The 17,472-nt window shown below is 45.0% G+C and overlaps 1 protein-coding gene across 12 annotated transcripts in view; it reads left to right on the top strand.

The window, feature by feature from the left end:
- Positions 1–17,472, top strand: part of PTK2 (protein tyrosine kinase 2) — a 261,143-nt gene that overhangs the window by 1,115 nt on the left and 242,556 nt on the right. For 4 of the 12 annotated variants that reach the window (XM_040494514.1, XM_040494520.1, XM_040494511.1 and 1 more), the window contains exon 1: positions 2,062–2,174. The exons of 3 other annotated variants lie outside the window; for them this stretch is intronic. The gene's annotated coding sequence lies outside the window, so the exon portion shown is untranslated. Of the gene's footprint in view, positions 1–2,061; positions 2,175–17,472 lie in introns of those variants that run through there. 5 more of the 12 variants (XM_040494525.1, XM_040494526.1, XM_040494524.1 and 2 more) reach the window with 2 other exon arrangements.

Here is a 17,472-nt window from a genome sequence, read left to right as displayed (position 1 = left end):
CGGGCGGGCCGACTCCCGGAGCTGGGGCTTGGCAGGGCCGCGGCCCGCGAGCGGAGGGCCGCGAGGGGCGAGCAGCCGGTCCGGGCGGCGGATGCGGCCGAGACGGGCCCCTCCCGCGCGCGGCTCGGAGGCCGGGGATGTGGGGAGGACGAGGGAGGGGCCCCGGGAGGACGACGCTGCGGGGAGGCTCGAGATGTGGGGCGGACGGAGGGTTCCGGGGGGCTCGGAGAGGCCAGGGACCGGGGAGGACGAGGGGGCGGGTTCTGGGAGGACGACGATGGGTGGAGGACGGAGATGTGGGGAGGCCAGGAAACGTGGGGAGGCCGACGGGCTCGGGCAGGCCGGGGGGCTCGGGTAGACGAGGGGCGTTTGCGGGAACTGAGAAGGCCGGGGGGGCTCGTGGAAGGTGGGAAGGGAGGTGCATTCGGGGGCCTCGGAGAGGCGGAGGGTCTGGAGGCCGGGGTGGGGGAGCGGGCCGATTGCCTCAAAAACAAAAGGGGGGAGAGAGGAAGGAGGAGGAAGAAGGAAATCCTTGGGGACCCTGGGGGCATCACCCGGACCCGGAATGCAGACTCCCTGGCCCTCGGGCAGGGAAGGGCGGGCCTCGAACCCGGATCGCGGTCGGCTCCTTCCCCGCTGCTGGCGCTCAACTTGCCGAGGCCCTGTGGTGTTCTGGGCGATAGCCCTGGACCTCTTGATTCATTGTGCCTCCAAGTTTCCTCCTCTGCCCACCCCAGCCCCCAGATCTGCTGCCGGGGTAGGTGGAAGAACGACTCGCTGTTTCTCCCTGGCTTCCTTTTCTTTCTCAGGAGGAGGTTTGTGTGTGTGTGTGTGTGTGTGTGTGTGTGTGTGTGTGTGGTTCCTTGGTTTTATTAATTGCAGGATTTAGCTTAACGCACTAAGAGTAAAAAGAAATTTTTCTTGAGTCATTTCAACAGTGTCTCATTCTTGCATAGTTAGCCTGCAGCTGGGTTTTTGGCAGTGAGACTAAGATAATAGTAATATTGTAGTAATTATGGGAATTGGTTGAAATACGTTCAAGCTGAAGGCGTTGTAAGAGTTTGGAGATCAGTGCTTAAGACGACCGTGGTTGGGATTCTTAGGTAGAATGTAAACATTTTCGTGGTTGGAAAAATAGGCCGTCGCTATTTGAAATGAAATACCAGAGTCTCACCCCTAATATTTTATTTGTATAATGGGTAAAGAAAATAGTCTTGTCCTGCAAATGAGAACGCTGGTTGGTTGTTTGATCTCTGAAAATCTGAAAAGCATGGATGAAGTGATTGGAAGATACATGGTGAATTAGCATTCAACTTATTTTTGTTGAGGTACAGTCTAGGCAATATTTTCAGGCAGCTGCACTTTCTAGATAACTTTTGACACCTCGCAATATTTAGACACATGAAACTTTTAAAGGAAGTTTGTGTTTCAGCGTCTTTAGACGTATATTGTTTTATATTTGTGTCTGCCCTTGGAGGGGGAATACCACCCGACCTACCAGTAGTCTTTTGAATACTTTTGTGGTACTAAATGTTGAAGAAGCAGCAAGATCAAGTAATTTAGGTGGTTATGAAATAATCCAATTCAATATTGAAAACCGGGAAAAGATTGTTTAAAATACATGACTGTCTTTAAAACATTCCAATCAGTGGAAGACGTTAGGATATGCACTGAATAGAGAGACCTACACATTATTCAGAGGTGATGCATCAAAAAGCAAGTCCTTGGTTGGGGCGCCTGGGTGGCGGTGGCTCAGTGAGTTAAGTGTCTGACTTCAGCTCAGGTCACAATCTCACGGTTCGGTTCGACTGTTCGAGCCCTTTGTTGGGCTTTGTGCTGACAGCTCAGAGCCCAGAGGCTGTTTCTGATTGTGTCCCCCTCTCTTTGCCCCTCCCCTGCTCACGCTCTGTTTCTCTCTGTCTCTCAACAAAAAATAAATGTAAAAAAAAAAAAAAAAAAAAGCAAGTCCTTGGATAAATAAAGACGTTGAATCCAAAACCTAGTATTTAAGGTTCGGGGCAAAGAATACTGGAGCAGAGGCCTAGGGGACGCATGACTTCAGCCTCTTTTCAGGCGGGCAGTGCACTGAAGGTGAATCGTGTCCGGTTAGGAGTGAGGTTCCGTGAGGGAAGCGGCAAAGCGGTGTCTGGGGAAGCTGGAAGTTGGGAACCGCAGTGAGTACTTTCTAACTAAAGTTGGAAATTACAGAACTTAATGTCCTAGTTCTTCAAATTGGGTTCTTTAGCAAGTCAGATAACTTTTCTTGCCAGGAAGTTGGAGAAGTTGTCTAAATAACAAAATTGTATTGTTAAAAATAGCCCCTTTAAAAAATGCGGATTTGGGGTGCCTGGGTGGCTCAGTCGGTTCAGCGTCCAACTTCGGCTCAGGTCATGATCTCGCAGTTTGTGAGTTCGAGCCCTGCGTCGGGCTCTGTGCTGACAGCTCGGAGCCTGGAGCCTGCTTCGCATTCTGTGTCTCTCTCTCTCTCTGCCCCTCCCCTGCTCACACTCTGTCTCTCTCAAGAATGAATAATTAAAAATGGTCTTAAAAGTAGCACAACAAAAGATGAGATTCAAAGTCTTAATTCAATATATAAATCTTGAACCTCTAAAATTAAACATTTTCAGTTTAGACAGAGTTTTAGCTAAAATCTTATTTAAAATCTCAATATAATTAAAAGTTCTATTATTTTTATCATTTGTGAATGAGGGATTTTTTTGCTTGTAAATCAGTAAAGTTTAGTTTCTGTAGTAATTTACTTTGCCTTAAAGCTCTAGCTTAAGAACTTATTTTCATTACTGTATCTTCCCTTATTAAAATCCCTTAAATAGCAAAAAATTGCTATGTGGGTCTTGAGAATTTTTACTGATGCCTATATAAATTATTTAAAATGCAAATTTTAAAAACTTCGGCAAAGTAAATGACCTTATTTGAGTCGATAGTAATAACTCCAGGAAGTTTGTGAATGCAGTAAGCACTCAAATATGAAGCTGCTTCCCTGTCCTTAGAAGGGTCCTCGGTGGGACAGGATGAGGACAGTTCCAGGTCATCTTTGGCTGTACCTGTGTGTCACTGCCTCAACCCCCTACATTAAGAAGTTGTTTTTTTTTACTTCCCTTCTGTAAAGCATGTGTAGTAATGGATTATTTGAACCCTTGATGTCTTTTTCTCTGTACTAACATTTTGGCAAAGTTTTTTTTTTTTTCTTTTTCCTTTTTCTTCCATGTCATGACTCCCAAAAGACAGCCTGGTGCAGGAGAAATGAAATTCCTGTCTGCCACTTTCTGGCATTAATTTCTAGGAATTGTGCCAAATCTTACCATTCAGAACCACATAAATGTGTTTCTGATTATAAAGTAGAAGAAGCTTCTCTGTTCCTATCTATAACAATTGTATTGTTTTTCCTTTTTTTTTTTTTTTTTTTGCTAGGCTCTGTGATGGAAATAAAATTCAGATAAGCATATGTAATTCAACTTTCAGTTTAGATGGAATTTTTAGCACATGTTGTTAATTATAGTCTGATTTGCGTAAGCACTAATGAAATGGTTTTTAGATGAAAGTATGAAATAAATATTTTCACCTGGTTGGCACTATTCCCACTTTTCAGCAATTGAAAGCCTTTGAGAAGAAAACTAGTAGTATCGTCACAAAGCTTACCTGTTTTCAGGACATGAAGACGTTCACTTATAAGCTTTGTATTTAAAATAATCCTGCCTAGATCTTACTGATATACATTGCCGCTTACTGTTAACTCATTTTTCAGAAGAAAAGTGACAAAAGTCATCCATTTCAATATTAGCCCCTGACAGGAGAGGACATGTAATGTTGCTGGGCACCCGTGTGGGTACAGTGTGGTAGGGGTCACTACCCTTTTGCAGATGAATTAACTCTGGGAGATGGGACCTGAGCCTATTGCTTTTGTGCTGTATCTCCTTTATTCCTCACAAGAGCCATATGCTCATTTTACAGACGAAACTCTGTAAGTCTGGAGACAGAGTAGCCTGCCGTGGGTCTCTTGGCCCACAGGTGGCAGATCCTGGCTGGTGAGGCCTGCTGGACTTTCTGTGCAGCCTCTGACTAGAGGAGCACTGGTCTTACAGATCCCAATCCAGCCTTCTGAAGTGGGAGCGAACAGTGTACAAGGGCACAGGAAAGTTTAAGTAGTTACATTTCCTGTTTCAATCTGACCCTTTCATATCGTGAATTTATGATCTGGCCAACATAGTGTAGGTAAACGTTTTAATGAACATACCAACATTGTTTAATTATGTTAAATTAATTTAGAGTTTGTTAAATGAAAATGTAATGTATGGTGCAGTGATTGATGCTTCTTATTTGTTAAAGGATATGCTTTGGTAATTTCCACGTTTATACAGTTTTTTCATCAGTGACTTTTTGGGGGGGTGTCAGTGACTTTTTCTGGAGGGGTTGTTTATGAATATGGTTTTGTGGGAAGCAAGGAGTAACGTAAGGGAAAAGTAAATGGCACGTTTCTCGTACAGGTTTAATCCCCTTGGAGTAAATCCTAGCATTTATAATCTCTAACACACTGGTGCTCTAGAAATGTTTCTGCAATGAATGTGCTCATTCTCACCGATTTAGAATTTTCCATCCTGCTTTTAAGAGTTGACTTACTCTGTACTCCTTTATTTGGGGCCAGTGGACTAAAACCAAGCTCAGAAGAATCTGGAAAGTTGTATCTTTGGGCTTTCTGTGCCTAGGATCTCCCTTCTGCCTCCATACTCTATCTTAAAAGTTCTGCCATTTGGTGCTTTCAATTCTGTGAGCGGTAGGTGCTTGTTGGGTCTACTTGTGACCAAAGAAAGCACCATGAGTTTGTCTTTGAGGGACCGAAGGCAGACTGGTGTGGTTTTGTACCTTCTGTATTTGTAGTGCCTTGTGTGTCTTACAGAATTTAAGCCCCAAGAGGGCAGAAACTTTGTTTCCTGCACTATGGCATGCCCAACGTCCGGCACAATAATACTTGTTGAAGGAGAGAACCCAGGTGTACTAGTGATTGGAGAACTCGTACTGTGTCAGCTGTCCACTGTGTTGTTTGCCTTGGTAAAGAACCTTACCTAAGAACCAAGTAGGACTTGATACGAGGGGACATCGTGGATTATCCGTGTTTCTGCTTTTGTCTGCCTTATTTTAGATTATAGATATTATTAAACTTGAGCCAGGAGAAAGACAGTTCTCTGTCCTTTTACAATTTTCAAGTGTATTTTTTTCCCTAGAAAAAATGATTTTGTCGGAATTGATCATGGGTTCCTTGGGACTCATTCTATGTTCTGAAGACAGAAAATTGCTCAAGGTGACACGAAATGAATGGGGTTTAGAAAAGATCCTTGATTCCCGGTCTCTAGAAGCTCTGATGTATCTTTTGCTAATCGGTTGGATCCATCAGATACTTCACAAGGGTTTACATGATGCCCTGAAACCATTTTAAAAGAGGGGTTTCATCTTCCGAACGCTATAACGCGAGTTCTGCACTCCAGCTCTCCCTTGACCTGACGAGTCTTTTATGCTGTTATTCAGAGAAAACATTTTGAGTGACAGGTCACCTGCCTCCACTCAGGTAAGGAAAGTCAATATTTGGGTAAAAAGAGTAGCTTGTTCTTCCTCAGCAGGTTCCTCCTAGTCTTGCTGTGTTGCGTGGGGAAGCGCGCGTGCGCATGGTCTCCAGCAAACTCTAGGTTGTTGGCAGAGGCTGTCCCGGTGTGGCCGCCTCGCCTCGCTGTCCCTGGGACCTGGATAGAAATGCGCACGCTCCTGCCCCACCTCTGACCTCCTGAATCAGACTGGGGGTGGGGCCAGCTGACTGCTTTAACACTGGGTCCAGGAGCTTTTGTTTCCTGCTGATGTCAGTGAACCTCTACTTGAGAGTGTTTTAAAAGAGATGCAGCTCACAGCAGGCAGAATCTGTGGTCAACGGCAGGGGTGGGTGTATCCCCTGCCCACTTAGGCTGGCCAGGGAGATTGCCTGCACCTCGGGACTCTGAGATATGTTTCTCAGGATTTTCAGGGTCTTGGGAAGACCTCACGACTAATTTTGTTCAGGGATTTTGAATGTTTTATGCTGAGATCACTTAAGTCTTCTGAATCTTGGTTTGGATTTTAAATGAATAATTTTGCATTAGGATAGCAGTTTAGATGGCCCCTGGGCTTGTAGCTTTTGGCAAATAGCAGGAGAGTGTGTACATGTGGGTGCGTAGGGTGCACGTTCCCCTGGACATTTTGTTTTGGTGCTGAGAAATTGGCTCACTTACACTAGCATCAGAAGGGTCTCCAAGTCCTGGGGCGACTCCTGAGCAGCTTTGTGCGAATGGACTCTGTGCCTGGCGTCAAAGTCCTATCCAAACTTAATACATTTTGTTTTCCTTTTGCCTCTATTTCCTAAGAAAAGGGCTAGATAAAAGTTAGTATACAAACATGGGAGTGGTGATGTGCCTCCTGTTGGTCGTGTCCTATGCAGAGTTAGGTGCACCTGTTGGCAAATAGAATATCGTTAAGCTCAGGGACAAGGACTCGGTATTATCCTGTACGTGTCTGTGGGTCCTTCACAGCTTGCTCGGACTGCTGTAGTAGGTTGGCCCTCGGTAGTTTGTTTAATGATTGAAGAAGAGTCTGTCCTCCTGCTGGGGGGACCTCGTGGTCTTTAAGTATGTGAAAGTTGTCACAAAGGTGGACAAGACAAATTAGGGATAGACAGGTAGAGTTAAGTGTACTGTAATCTCAAAACGAAGTACAAAGGATGTTTCCACATACCTCCTCTGGCCCCCATCAAACTTTGGTGGTACAGCTTTGTGACAGAGAAAAAAATAAATGAGCTGGTGGGAAGACACAGTCTGGAACAATTGCTTTCTCCTTAAATTGGTCAAGTGAAGTTTAAGTTCTAGTTCACGGTCAGTTGTAGACCCTGACCCCCTTAAAGGTACTTCTGCACACCTGGCCCACAGCAGCTTCTCGGTATACGGAATGGAGGCTCCATCCATTGTCCGTCTTCTCTCTGATTACTCCTTCAGCCCCTCTCTCTGGTCTCCCTGCCCCTTCTGGTGGTTTCTGGTGTGTTGCTGCCTTGTGGTTTTAAATAACCTTTTCCTGGTTGCAGTGAGGTTGCATATCTTTTTATGTGTTTACTGGCCATTCGGATTCACGGTTTTGCAAAGTGCCCATTTTTTCTATTAGGTTAGTTTTAAATTGATTTGTAGACTTTATACGTTCACGACACATTCTTTGTTGGGTGCGTATTTTGCCACTGTCTCTTCCCACTTAGTCATACGCAGTTTCACTAATTCTGTGGTTTTGTTTTGTTTTGTTTTTGATGAATAGAAGTTCTTAAATTTAGTTAGTGCCATTTATCAGTCTTTTCCTTTGTAGTTGATGCTTTTTTTTCCCTACCCTGAGGTCACGAACTAATTCTCCTTTACTTTCTAAATGCCTTTATGTACTTTCGCTTTTACCCTTTAACATTATCATCTCGTGGAACTGGTTTTGGTGTATAGTGTGAAGAAGGGATGCAACTTCATCAGTCTGGGGACATTTAGTTGTCCTAACTCCATTTACCAAAAAGATGGTCTTTAGGGGCACGTGGGTGACTTAGTTGGTTAAGCATCCAACTCTTGATTCGGCTCCAATTATGATCTTGTGGTTTGTGCGTTTGAGCCCCATGCTGGGCTCCACAATGACAGCGCAGAACCTGTTTGGGATCCTCTCTCTCCCTCCCTTTCTGCCCCTCTCTCTTGCACTGAAAATAAATAAACATTAAAGAAAAAAAAAGATCATCTTCTCCCCAGTGCTCTTCAGTGCCACCACTGTTGTAAATGAAAGGTCCATGTGTATGTGCCTCAGTTTCTGGATTCTTTGATTCCATTGGTACAGCGTACTTTAAGCTGTCTGAATCTCTGCAGGTCTGTAACAAGTCTTATCATGGAGCTCTTCCCACCTGGGTTCCTCTTTAGGCTTACCTTGGCCATCCTTGACCCTTTGTAGATCTGTATCTGTTTTGGAATCACTTCTTAACTTCCAAAAAAATTTCTCCCTGACGTTGTTTGGGATGATATTGAATATGGTCAATGTGTAGAGTTGTTTCTAGTTTTGAGTTGTTACAAATAAAGCCTATGAATAATTTTGTCCAAGTCTTCATGTGGACATAGGCTTTCATTTCTCCTGGAATGGCTGGCTCTAGGACTGTCATGGCTGGACCATATGGTAGGTGTATGCTTGACTTTTTAAGAAGGTGTCACACTCTGTTCTGGATGGATGGGCCATTTTCCATTCCTCCCAGCCTTGTGGGAGAGTTCCAGTTGCTCTGGATTGTTGGGGCAACACTCGGTGTGGCTAGTCTTCTGGCTTTGGCCATTCTGATAGGTGTGTCATGGTCTTTTTTTGTGGTTTCCCTTGTTTCCCAAATGCCTAATGATGTTAAGTATCTTTTCGTAGGTTTTTTGCCACTCATATACCTTCTTTGGTATTCAAATCTTTTGCCTATTGATTTTTTTTCTTATTGGTGGGTTCTTTATGTACTCTGGACATAAGTCTTTGTTAGACCATGCTGTGCCTGTCTCTCATGCTGCAGCTTGTTTTTACACTCTCTCAACAGGGTCCTGAAGGACAGAAGGTATGAATTTTGATGATGTCTCGTGTATCAACTTGTTGCTTTATGGACTGTGCTTTTCTAGTGTCATAGTTATGAAATCGTTGCCTAATCCTGGGTCTCAAAAGTTTTCTCCTGTGTCCTCCCCTCCCCCCTCCCCTCTAGAAGAGTTTCGGGTTTTACATTTAAGTCTGTGATTCATTTTGAGATCCTTTTTATTGATGGTGTGGGATATTATTTGTAGGATTCTTCATTTAATCCTCATTATTTGTAGGACTCTTTTGAGGCATAGAATAAAGATGTAGCCCCTCTAGAGAGTATATTATTTTCTTTTTTGCTTCAACCAGTTTGGGATCACCTTAAACCAAGTGCAGACCTGGACCACCTGATGCTGGAATTTTACTGGAGAGATGATTCACTGCTGGTTTCTCTTACCTTGAGCTGTTAGCCTTTAGGGTCATGCTCATGGAGGTAGGGGTTTTGGTAGACATGTTGGGGGATCTGGCCTTTGATTACTATTTCCCTGTTGTAAAAATGAAAGTTGAAAACGTTCAGAATTGGCAGGTGACTTCAGGGCAAAGGTGGTTTCTGTGCTCGTTTATCTCTTTGGGTTCCTGAGTTCAGTTTAATTTTGGCCCGGTATTTCCTTGTTGTCAGTTTCCGGTTGCTTTTACGATTTTTAAAGTATTCTCTCCATGTTTTTTATAGTCTTTTTCAGGGGAAGGGTTGGAGCCAATAACCTGGCCTGTAGTTGAGGAGCCAAGGAAAATTCTTTATCATTTTTCTGCAGTGTTTGGAGTCTAGCCTTGGATCTGTGTCGCCTGCTGTAGTTGCTAGCCACGTGTGGCTATTTAAATTAAAATCAAGTAAAAGTTCTGTTTCACAGTCACACTAGCCCCAGTTCGAGTGCTCGGCACCCACATGTGGCTAGTGGCTACCCCACTGGACACTGCTGAGTTGGAACATTTTCATCATCATGGGACATTCTCTTCGACAGTGCTGGCCGGGCTCCTGAGAACCTCATCAGGGATTTGCAATGGTACGTGGGTCTGCCCTGGAGAACCTCCAGTACAGGTATCCTGCTGCTGCAAGGTTGACTTTTTCTGGAGTCTGTCTGCAGCTACAAGAGCTGGACAGATGGTCGAGCCCCTTTCAAAGGCTTGTCATGGAGACTTTCCGTAGGTGCAGTTTGGGTTCTCGGGGTGGTGGAGGTGGGATCACGGGAAGATGTGGTGCGTTGAGTAGGAAACCATGAAGTACTGATACTTACACATATCTGCCTTGTGGTTACTGTGGGCATCTGATTCAGTTTTGTTTATAAAAAGTAGCATTAACTTGAAAGTTATCAAAATTAAGTAATGGGTCAGAAATTACATTTTATCCCTCCCTTCAGGTCTCCGGTATTAGTGAGTGAAGATTCTAGGTGTTGTAGTTTGTGTAAGGAGGCAGGTCTCCCTGATGGAAAGAGCATCTTATTTAGGAAACAGAAGGTCTGGGTTCACACATTGGGGCTTTGCCTTTAGTCATGTGACTTCTGACACTGTCCTTATCTATAAAGTCTAGTATCTGTAATCTCAGCCTTTGAGGCTCTGTGTGCAGTTACTGTGTAAAATGCTGTACAGATGTGACGTGCTGGCCCAGCTGACCCTTGTACAGTGCAGGGGTTTAGGGCACTGACACCTGTATAATGAAAATTCGCAGTTAACGTGTATTTTGTTAATTTCTTAAATGTTTACTTATTTTTGAGAGAGAGAGAGGGACAGTGCAAGCAGGGTAGGGGCAGAGAGAGAGGGAGACACAGAATCCGAAGCAGGCTCCAGGCTCCAGGCTCCGAGCTGTCAGTACAGAGCCCTACACGCGGGGCTCGAACCCATAAACCACAGGATCATGACCTGAGCCAAAGTCGGACACTTAACGGACTGAGACACCCAGGCACCCTTTCTTAAAAAAAAACATTTTTTTTAATGTTTAATGAATGTTTTGTGTGTGTGTGTGATATGCTATATTCTCATAATAAAGGAAGCTAGAGAAAAGAGGATGTGAAGAAAATTAGAAAATACATTTACTGTGCAGTATTTATTGAAAACAATCTGTGCAGGGGCGCCTGGGTGGCTCAGTCGGTTGGGCATCCGACTTCAGCTCAGGTCATGATCTCGCGGTCCGTGAGTTCGAGCTCCGCGTTGGGCTCTGTGCTGACAGCTCAGAGCCTGGAGCCTGTTTCAGATTCTGTGTCTCCCTCTCTCTCTGACCTTCCCCCATTCATGCTGTGTCTCTCTGTCTCAAAAATGAATAAATGTTAAAAAAAAAAAATTAAAAAAAAAAAAGAAAACAATCTGTGCAAAAGTGGACCCAGTGGTTCAAGAGTCAGCAGTGTTAAGGGCCTGTCTTGTGCATGGTGTAGTGCCCGTGGGGGCACAGACAGCAGGGCAGAAGGGGAACGATACAGTCCACATGGAGCGGGATACCCACAGTGGGAGTGCCATAGTGGAGTGCTCTGCGGACCTGGAGGGCAGGTCCCCAGTCATGGTCAAGCTCAGAGGCCGGCAAACTTTCTTTCTTTAAGGCCAGACGGTAAATGTTTCAGGCTTTGTGGGCTACATTGGGCCTGTCACAGATCTGTGTGTGTGTGTGTGTGTGTGTGTGTGTGTGTGTGTGTGTGAACAACCCGTTAAAAACGTAAAAATCTTTCTTAGTCAAGAAACCACACAAAATCTGGCTGTGGGCCAAATGCTGTGACCTCCACAGGTCTGGCTGTCTGCGGGAGTCATAGAAATACCTCGGATGATGGGAAGCAGGCGGGGCCTCCCGGAGGACACACCCTGTGGAAGGGGGCGGAGGTGGGAGGCTGGGGTTTGTGGAACCGAATGCTGGCGCGGGTGTTTGGGAGTACAGGGTGGGTTGGGTAGAGGAGGAGGTGAGGTTGATACTGTCTGCAGGATCAAAGCGGTGTGCTCCTGACTCTGACGGGAGCCGACTTCTACAGCAGGAGGATGGTTGCACCGAGGACAAGGGTCGGGCAGGGAGGTGTCGCCAAGGTGCACTTCAGAAGGCAGAGGGACCAGACCCTTGTCATTAAGGAAGTGGCTGCCTGGTGTCGCTCAGCTAGTAAAGTGATGGGCAAAGTTCAGATGGTCTGATTTAACAGCCTGTGTTCTTTTAATTATACAATTATGTTGTACACACAAGTGAAGAAGGCCTTAATTAAGGGCACGACTGAGGAACTGAAGAGAGGGCTGATTTGAAGCCTGTTTCTGAGTCTGTCTCCCAGGCTCTGACCAGGGAAATGCGGAGGTAGGGCCGAGAGAGGGGGTGTCCAGGACAGTTCCAGGATGGCTCTCAGATTTCTCGCTCGGTAAAAAGTCTACAGAGACCTTTTTACTTTTAAGTGCCGCCTGGTCAGACTGTTGCTTGAAGAGACAGCGCTCTCTCCTAGGTCCGTGAACCGCAGGGACGGAAATCAGAAGTGTGTGTGCACACACACCAGTTGTTGTCCCTGGGAGGGTTCGCCCGGGCTTTTGTCAGAGTATCAAAAGCGAGCCTGCCCCAAGGGGGGACCCCCTCCTGTTGTTAGGTTGTAGGCCTCTGACAGCCTCTGTGCAGGTGTGAGGCTGTAAGGGAAGGCTCAGCATCCAGACCCCAGGACTCTTACCTTAAATGTCGTACATCCCAGACTGCTGCATAAAACACAAGCACAGGCAGCTGTCTCCTGAGCCGAACTGTACCAACCGGCAATTAAGACTTCTCCCCTGGCCTCCCCTCCCCCCTCCAAAAGATGAAACAAGGCACAGTTTTGGTCCACAGAAGGCCAGCCGGGTGTTTGGCACGTTGATTGCCATGGATGTTTCGACATGCTGCCGTGTGTTAGGTAAAGCTGAAGTTTATAAACTGTTAGGCATATCTTAATAGTCACATGGCTATGAGAGCTGGACCAGTGTCACTTCTAGTGGGCTCTGTAAACTCCAAAACGAGTGTAGTTTTTCCATCCACTGAGAAGTGTGTTAATAGTTAATGGTTGTAAGACAGTACTGAACTCATGTTGTTATGGTTAGCTCTTAACGTCAACGGAATGCAGGAGGAGCTGGGAAGCTGGTGGTTAATGTTTGAAATAGCACCAGGCGGGTTAATCTGGTGTTCTGGGGTCTAAACTGGATTGGTTCACATCTGATGTCAACATTATTATATGCAGTTTAGAATTACAGATTTCAGATTATGGTAATCCCTACAGAGATTTGCTGTATTGGGTGATATACGGCTGCTCTATAGGAGATGAATCTTAGAGGGGAGAGTTTGCAAATGGGTGTATGTCTGGGAAAGTTTCCCTTTTCCTATTAAGAAAAATTGTGACCTCCACTAAGGGCCAAGTGTCCTGAATGGCAGAGATGTAAGAAATGCTGGAATTTGGTGATGGTGTAGAAGTTAAAAGTGAAAAACCTTAGGCTCTTTAAGGTATCACCCTTAAGAGTTCATGCTGGGGATCATTGTGATTCCAGTGCAGGCAGAACATTTGGAATCTCCTTGGCTGTGTCATGGCAAAAAAAAAAAAAAAAAAAGCTTGCTTTCTGCTCTGGAAAAAATACACGAGTTGTATCCTAAGGTGTTGACATGATAGAACAGGTGGCAGGAGTAACTGAGTTTAAGTGCCAGTTGTCTACAGAAGCATTAGTTTTTGACAGGTCACGATTGAGTGTTTGGTGGGGGAAGAGTTGATGTTTGATTTTCATCTGTCCTTTGAATCTGTCCTTTCAACCATTTCATTGGAAATTGTAAACTTTTCCATGGGGTGTCTGTCCCCTGTTTTATATAGTCTAGGATTTTAGAAGTGGATCTAAATTTAGGGATCATCTAGTCCAGAGTTCTCACTTGAGAGTTGAAGAAATAACCCAGAGAGGGTACCTGGCTCTTTGCTGTGAAGGAGGGGACTCTCGAGAGACTCTTAGCTCTCCTGACTTTCAGCTCACTGGTGATGTTTTCAGTGGGTGAGGAGGGTGTGAAGGCAGCTTATGAAACTCAAGTTTCCTGTTAATTGTCAGGAGATTGAAAAAAAAAATGGATGTAATTGACAGGTGCGTAAGAAGTGGAGCTCATTGAATCTGTCGCCCAAACTGTGTCCAAGTGGTGTGTGGTTTGCATCCACATGATCTTGGATATCGGAGCAATGACAAAACAAGTCTTACACGTTCGTATGTTCTGGGTTGTAAAGGCTAATAGTGCCCATTCTTCTCACTCATCTATTGAAACGTTTTCACGAGGCACTCTTGAGCATCTACCCTGATGGGGATTCGTTCAAAAGAAGAGTCTTGGGCGCCTGGCTGGCTCAGTGCGTAGAGCATGTGGCTCTTGATCTCAGAGTCGTCGGTTCGAGCCCCCGTTGGGTGTAGAGATTACTTAAATAAGTAAATTTAAGAAAAAAGAAAGAAAGAAAACAGTCACTGCCTGAAAGTAGTGTGCTTAAGAATCACTGAGGAGAGTGGGTTAGAAATGCAGATGCCTGGTGTCGTCCCCCGGAGGTGTTGAGTTATCGCTCCTGACGTGTAAGCCGGTCACCTGCATTTTAAACTAGCATCCCCACATGCGGAGAAACACTGCTGTAGTGTTGGTGAAAATACACCGTAAATCATCAAGATCTGGAGTTTGGGAGGCCCTAAGACTGCCTGCAGGTTCCATGGTTCACTAGAAGGACTGACAGAACCCAGAAAAGCCATTGTACGGTTTATTACGGTGGTTTATTACGGTGCAGGGACTCAGGCAGCCGTCAGCAAAGGAAAGGTGCACGGGGCCGAGTCCAGGGAGGACCACGCGTGAGCTTCTGGGTGTGCTTCTCCCAGGGCAGCCGTGCCGATTTCTCTTGGCACCCGTGCTGCCAACCGGGGAAGCTCACCTGAGCTCGGTGTCCAGGGTATTTCTTGGTGGTCGGTCGCATAGGCACTGCCCTGCGTGGTTGAGTTTTACCCTCCAGTCCCTCCAGAGATCGAGCTGGTGTTGTGTGTCCCAGGCCTCACTGGAAATCACATTGTTAGCGTAGACTAACCTTGGGTGTGACCCAAGGCCCCCAGCTAAGCAAAGACAGCCTAGTCAGACAGGAGGTTCAGAGGGCTTACAGGTGACTTCCCAGGAACTGGGCAATGGCCGAATCTTTCTTCGGGCAAGGTTAATCTTTTATCGTATGAAGCCTAAGAAAGTGCATTATTATTTATTTCTGTCATTACCGGAGAGTTCAAGAAATTACTGCTTTTAGGCGGAAGATATGTTACAACCACATGTGTATCATTTAGCGCACAACTAAAATACCAGAATTTCTGCACATGGGTGAAGATGTCTCCAGAAGCGTGTTCTACTTGACGCCTGTCGTAATGTTTTCATCAGGAATTTGAATACAGATCAGGAGGTAATGCTGGGAGACTGTTCATTTTTAGAATCAGGATTTTAAAATATTTCGACAGGTTGTAACAGAGTGCTAAAATCAACGAGGTAAAATTTATCAGGAATGAAAGTAAAATGGCAGACCTACGTTGAAAAGAAAAAAACAGCCGAGAAGCTAAAGATGTGTGAAATATGCCTTAGCTGTACCTGTGCGCAGAAGATATGGGGAAGCTGGCTGAAAGGGATTGGCAGGCTTCTCTGTAAAGGGGCAGATGGTAGATATTTTGGGTTTTGCAGACTAATAGGCAAAATGAAGGATATTATGTAAGGACTTATGTAACAAGAGAACACAAATTTCTGCAACATTTTTAGTGACAGAATTCCAAATAATAATTGAGTGTGTGTGTGTGTGTGATGTATATGTATGTATTTTATAATACAGGCCTACTAAGAAGAATGGAATTCTTTTTTAGGGGGAGGGTTGGATAATACTTTTCTTAATTGGAGTTCAAACTTAGTGTTCCCTATCATCAGAATCAGTTACAAATGTTCATGTCTTAATGCTGATCTGCAAGGGAAGTTTCAGACACGTCATCTTTAAAAATGTCTTCATACTGATAGGTGCTCTCAGATACTGATATCAGGTTGGAAGTATATCATTTTAAGTTAGCATATTCGTTGTGTGGCAGACACAGAATTCCATTGGATTCTTTTTGATATTTGGCTTTTAGCGTGTCATTACATTGCAGATTAACCTCTTCTGACTGACGGTTAGATGGAAGGACCTCAGTTCCATAGTGAATGAAGAGGGTTTGGAAATACGTAAATTTTCATTGTATTTGCATCAGGGCTTGAAAAATGCTGCTGGAACTGTAGTTTGAATTCAGAAAATCTGCTGCAAATTTGTGTGGGGTTGGAAATCCTGCCTGCCTCTCTCTTTAACTTTTTTTTTTAAGATTTTATTTTTAAGGAATCTCTATACCCAATGTGGTGCTCGAACTCACTACCCCGAGATCGAGGGTCGTGTTGACTTCAGACTCAGCCAGCCAGGCACCTGTCTCTTTTTAACTTTTGATGGCATGGGAAGTGTGTTGTTCCACGGGACGTTACTTGTGATTGAGATGTTTGTGGTCGCTGAAATGACTTCACCATGGAAGTCCCTTGTGTAAGCACTGTTGTGCCTTGTAAATTTAGGTTGAGTTCATTGAGAAATGTTAACAAGTGTGAGCAAAAGCTGATTTCCCAAGCTGTGGTAATAACCGAAGGAGGGTCTTTTTGTTCAGAAAGATTGCCTCTTGGCTCTGACGTAAGTAAAGCTCTCCCACAAATCATCCAACTGCTGTCTGTAGGACAAGTCAGGATATTGTGACGAAGTTTGCTCTTGATACTACTGGTTCAGCGACACGTGGTAGATGAAAATACTTTCCACAAAGCACCTGCTGGTGAATAATACATTGAAGAACGATAGTTTAAATAAGCGTGTTTAAATGCTTTAAGCAACTTACATTTTCATACTCTTGGTAGATTTTCCAGGTAAACCTTTTGTTCTACATGGATTTTTACCATCATCACTTGTAACACATCTTAGCAGATTCCTCTTCAGGTTGTATGAAATTGGTGTTTTCTCCATCTCTCTGAAAATATTCTCACCAGCAGCTCCACGCAGACTATTCTTAGAGGCCAATTCTTCCGTCACATTGACTCCTTGAGTGAACAGCCGGGCAATACGGGTAACACCTGTTGACTCAGCAGCGGCCGAGGGAATCAGCTCAGTCATGTGCCTCGTTCCTTAACTGTCCGTGTTACTCTGATGTCCTCATGTCTGAGCAACTGTTCTTCTGGAAGGCTAGTAGTTGTAAACAAGTTTACTTTTCCTCAACACATTTCCTCCACTGTTCAGCCAAATGTGATCTAATGAACTCCTTGTCATCCATGTAAACAGAGAGACCGTTTAGGGTTTTGAGCAGGGAAGTGACGCCATCTGAGTTAGATTTGGAATCGGCCCGCCGTGTTGAGCGTATGCACTAGGGTGGCAAAGTGGGGAGCCAGGAGGCCTGTCCTGTGGTGCTGTAGTCGTTGGAGTGGGTGATGATGGTGGCTCACGTCTGAATGGTGTTGGTGAGCCTGATGGCAAGGGGACGGTGTCCGGGCCAGTTTTGTGGGAAGAACCGGCATGATTTGCTGAGCAGACTGGATGCGGAATGTGGCAGGAAGAGAAGAGACGGGGATGACGTCCTTTGTTTCCAGCCTCAGCAGTTGGAAGGAGGGCGTTGTGAACAGAGAAGACTGTGTAAGAAGGTTTGTAGAGGTGGAAGGTCAGTCAGCACCTGAGCTTTGGGGTGTTGGACATTCTATTCAGTTCTCTTTGGTGGTGTTCCGCTTCTCCAAGTGACCTAGAAGCTGGTCCCAGCATAGGCTGTACCTGCAGGGTTTGGTCACGAAAACACAAGCCACTCTAGATGTTTCTTTTTCTTTCTTTCTTTCTTTCTTTCTTTCTTTCTTTCTTTCTTTCTTTC

Source organism: Herpailurus yagouaroundi, unplaced genomic scaffold (genome assembly GCF_014898765.1).
Source record: "Herpailurus yagouaroundi ecotype Mexico unplaced genomic scaffold, PumYag 186, whole genome shotgun sequence".
Lineage (NCBI taxonomy): Eukaryota > Metazoa > Chordata > Mammalia > Carnivora > Felidae > Herpailurus > Herpailurus yagouaroundi.
The sequence above is the reverse complement of the archived record's forward strand: the minus strand, read 5'-3'. Positions and strand labels throughout refer to the sequence as shown.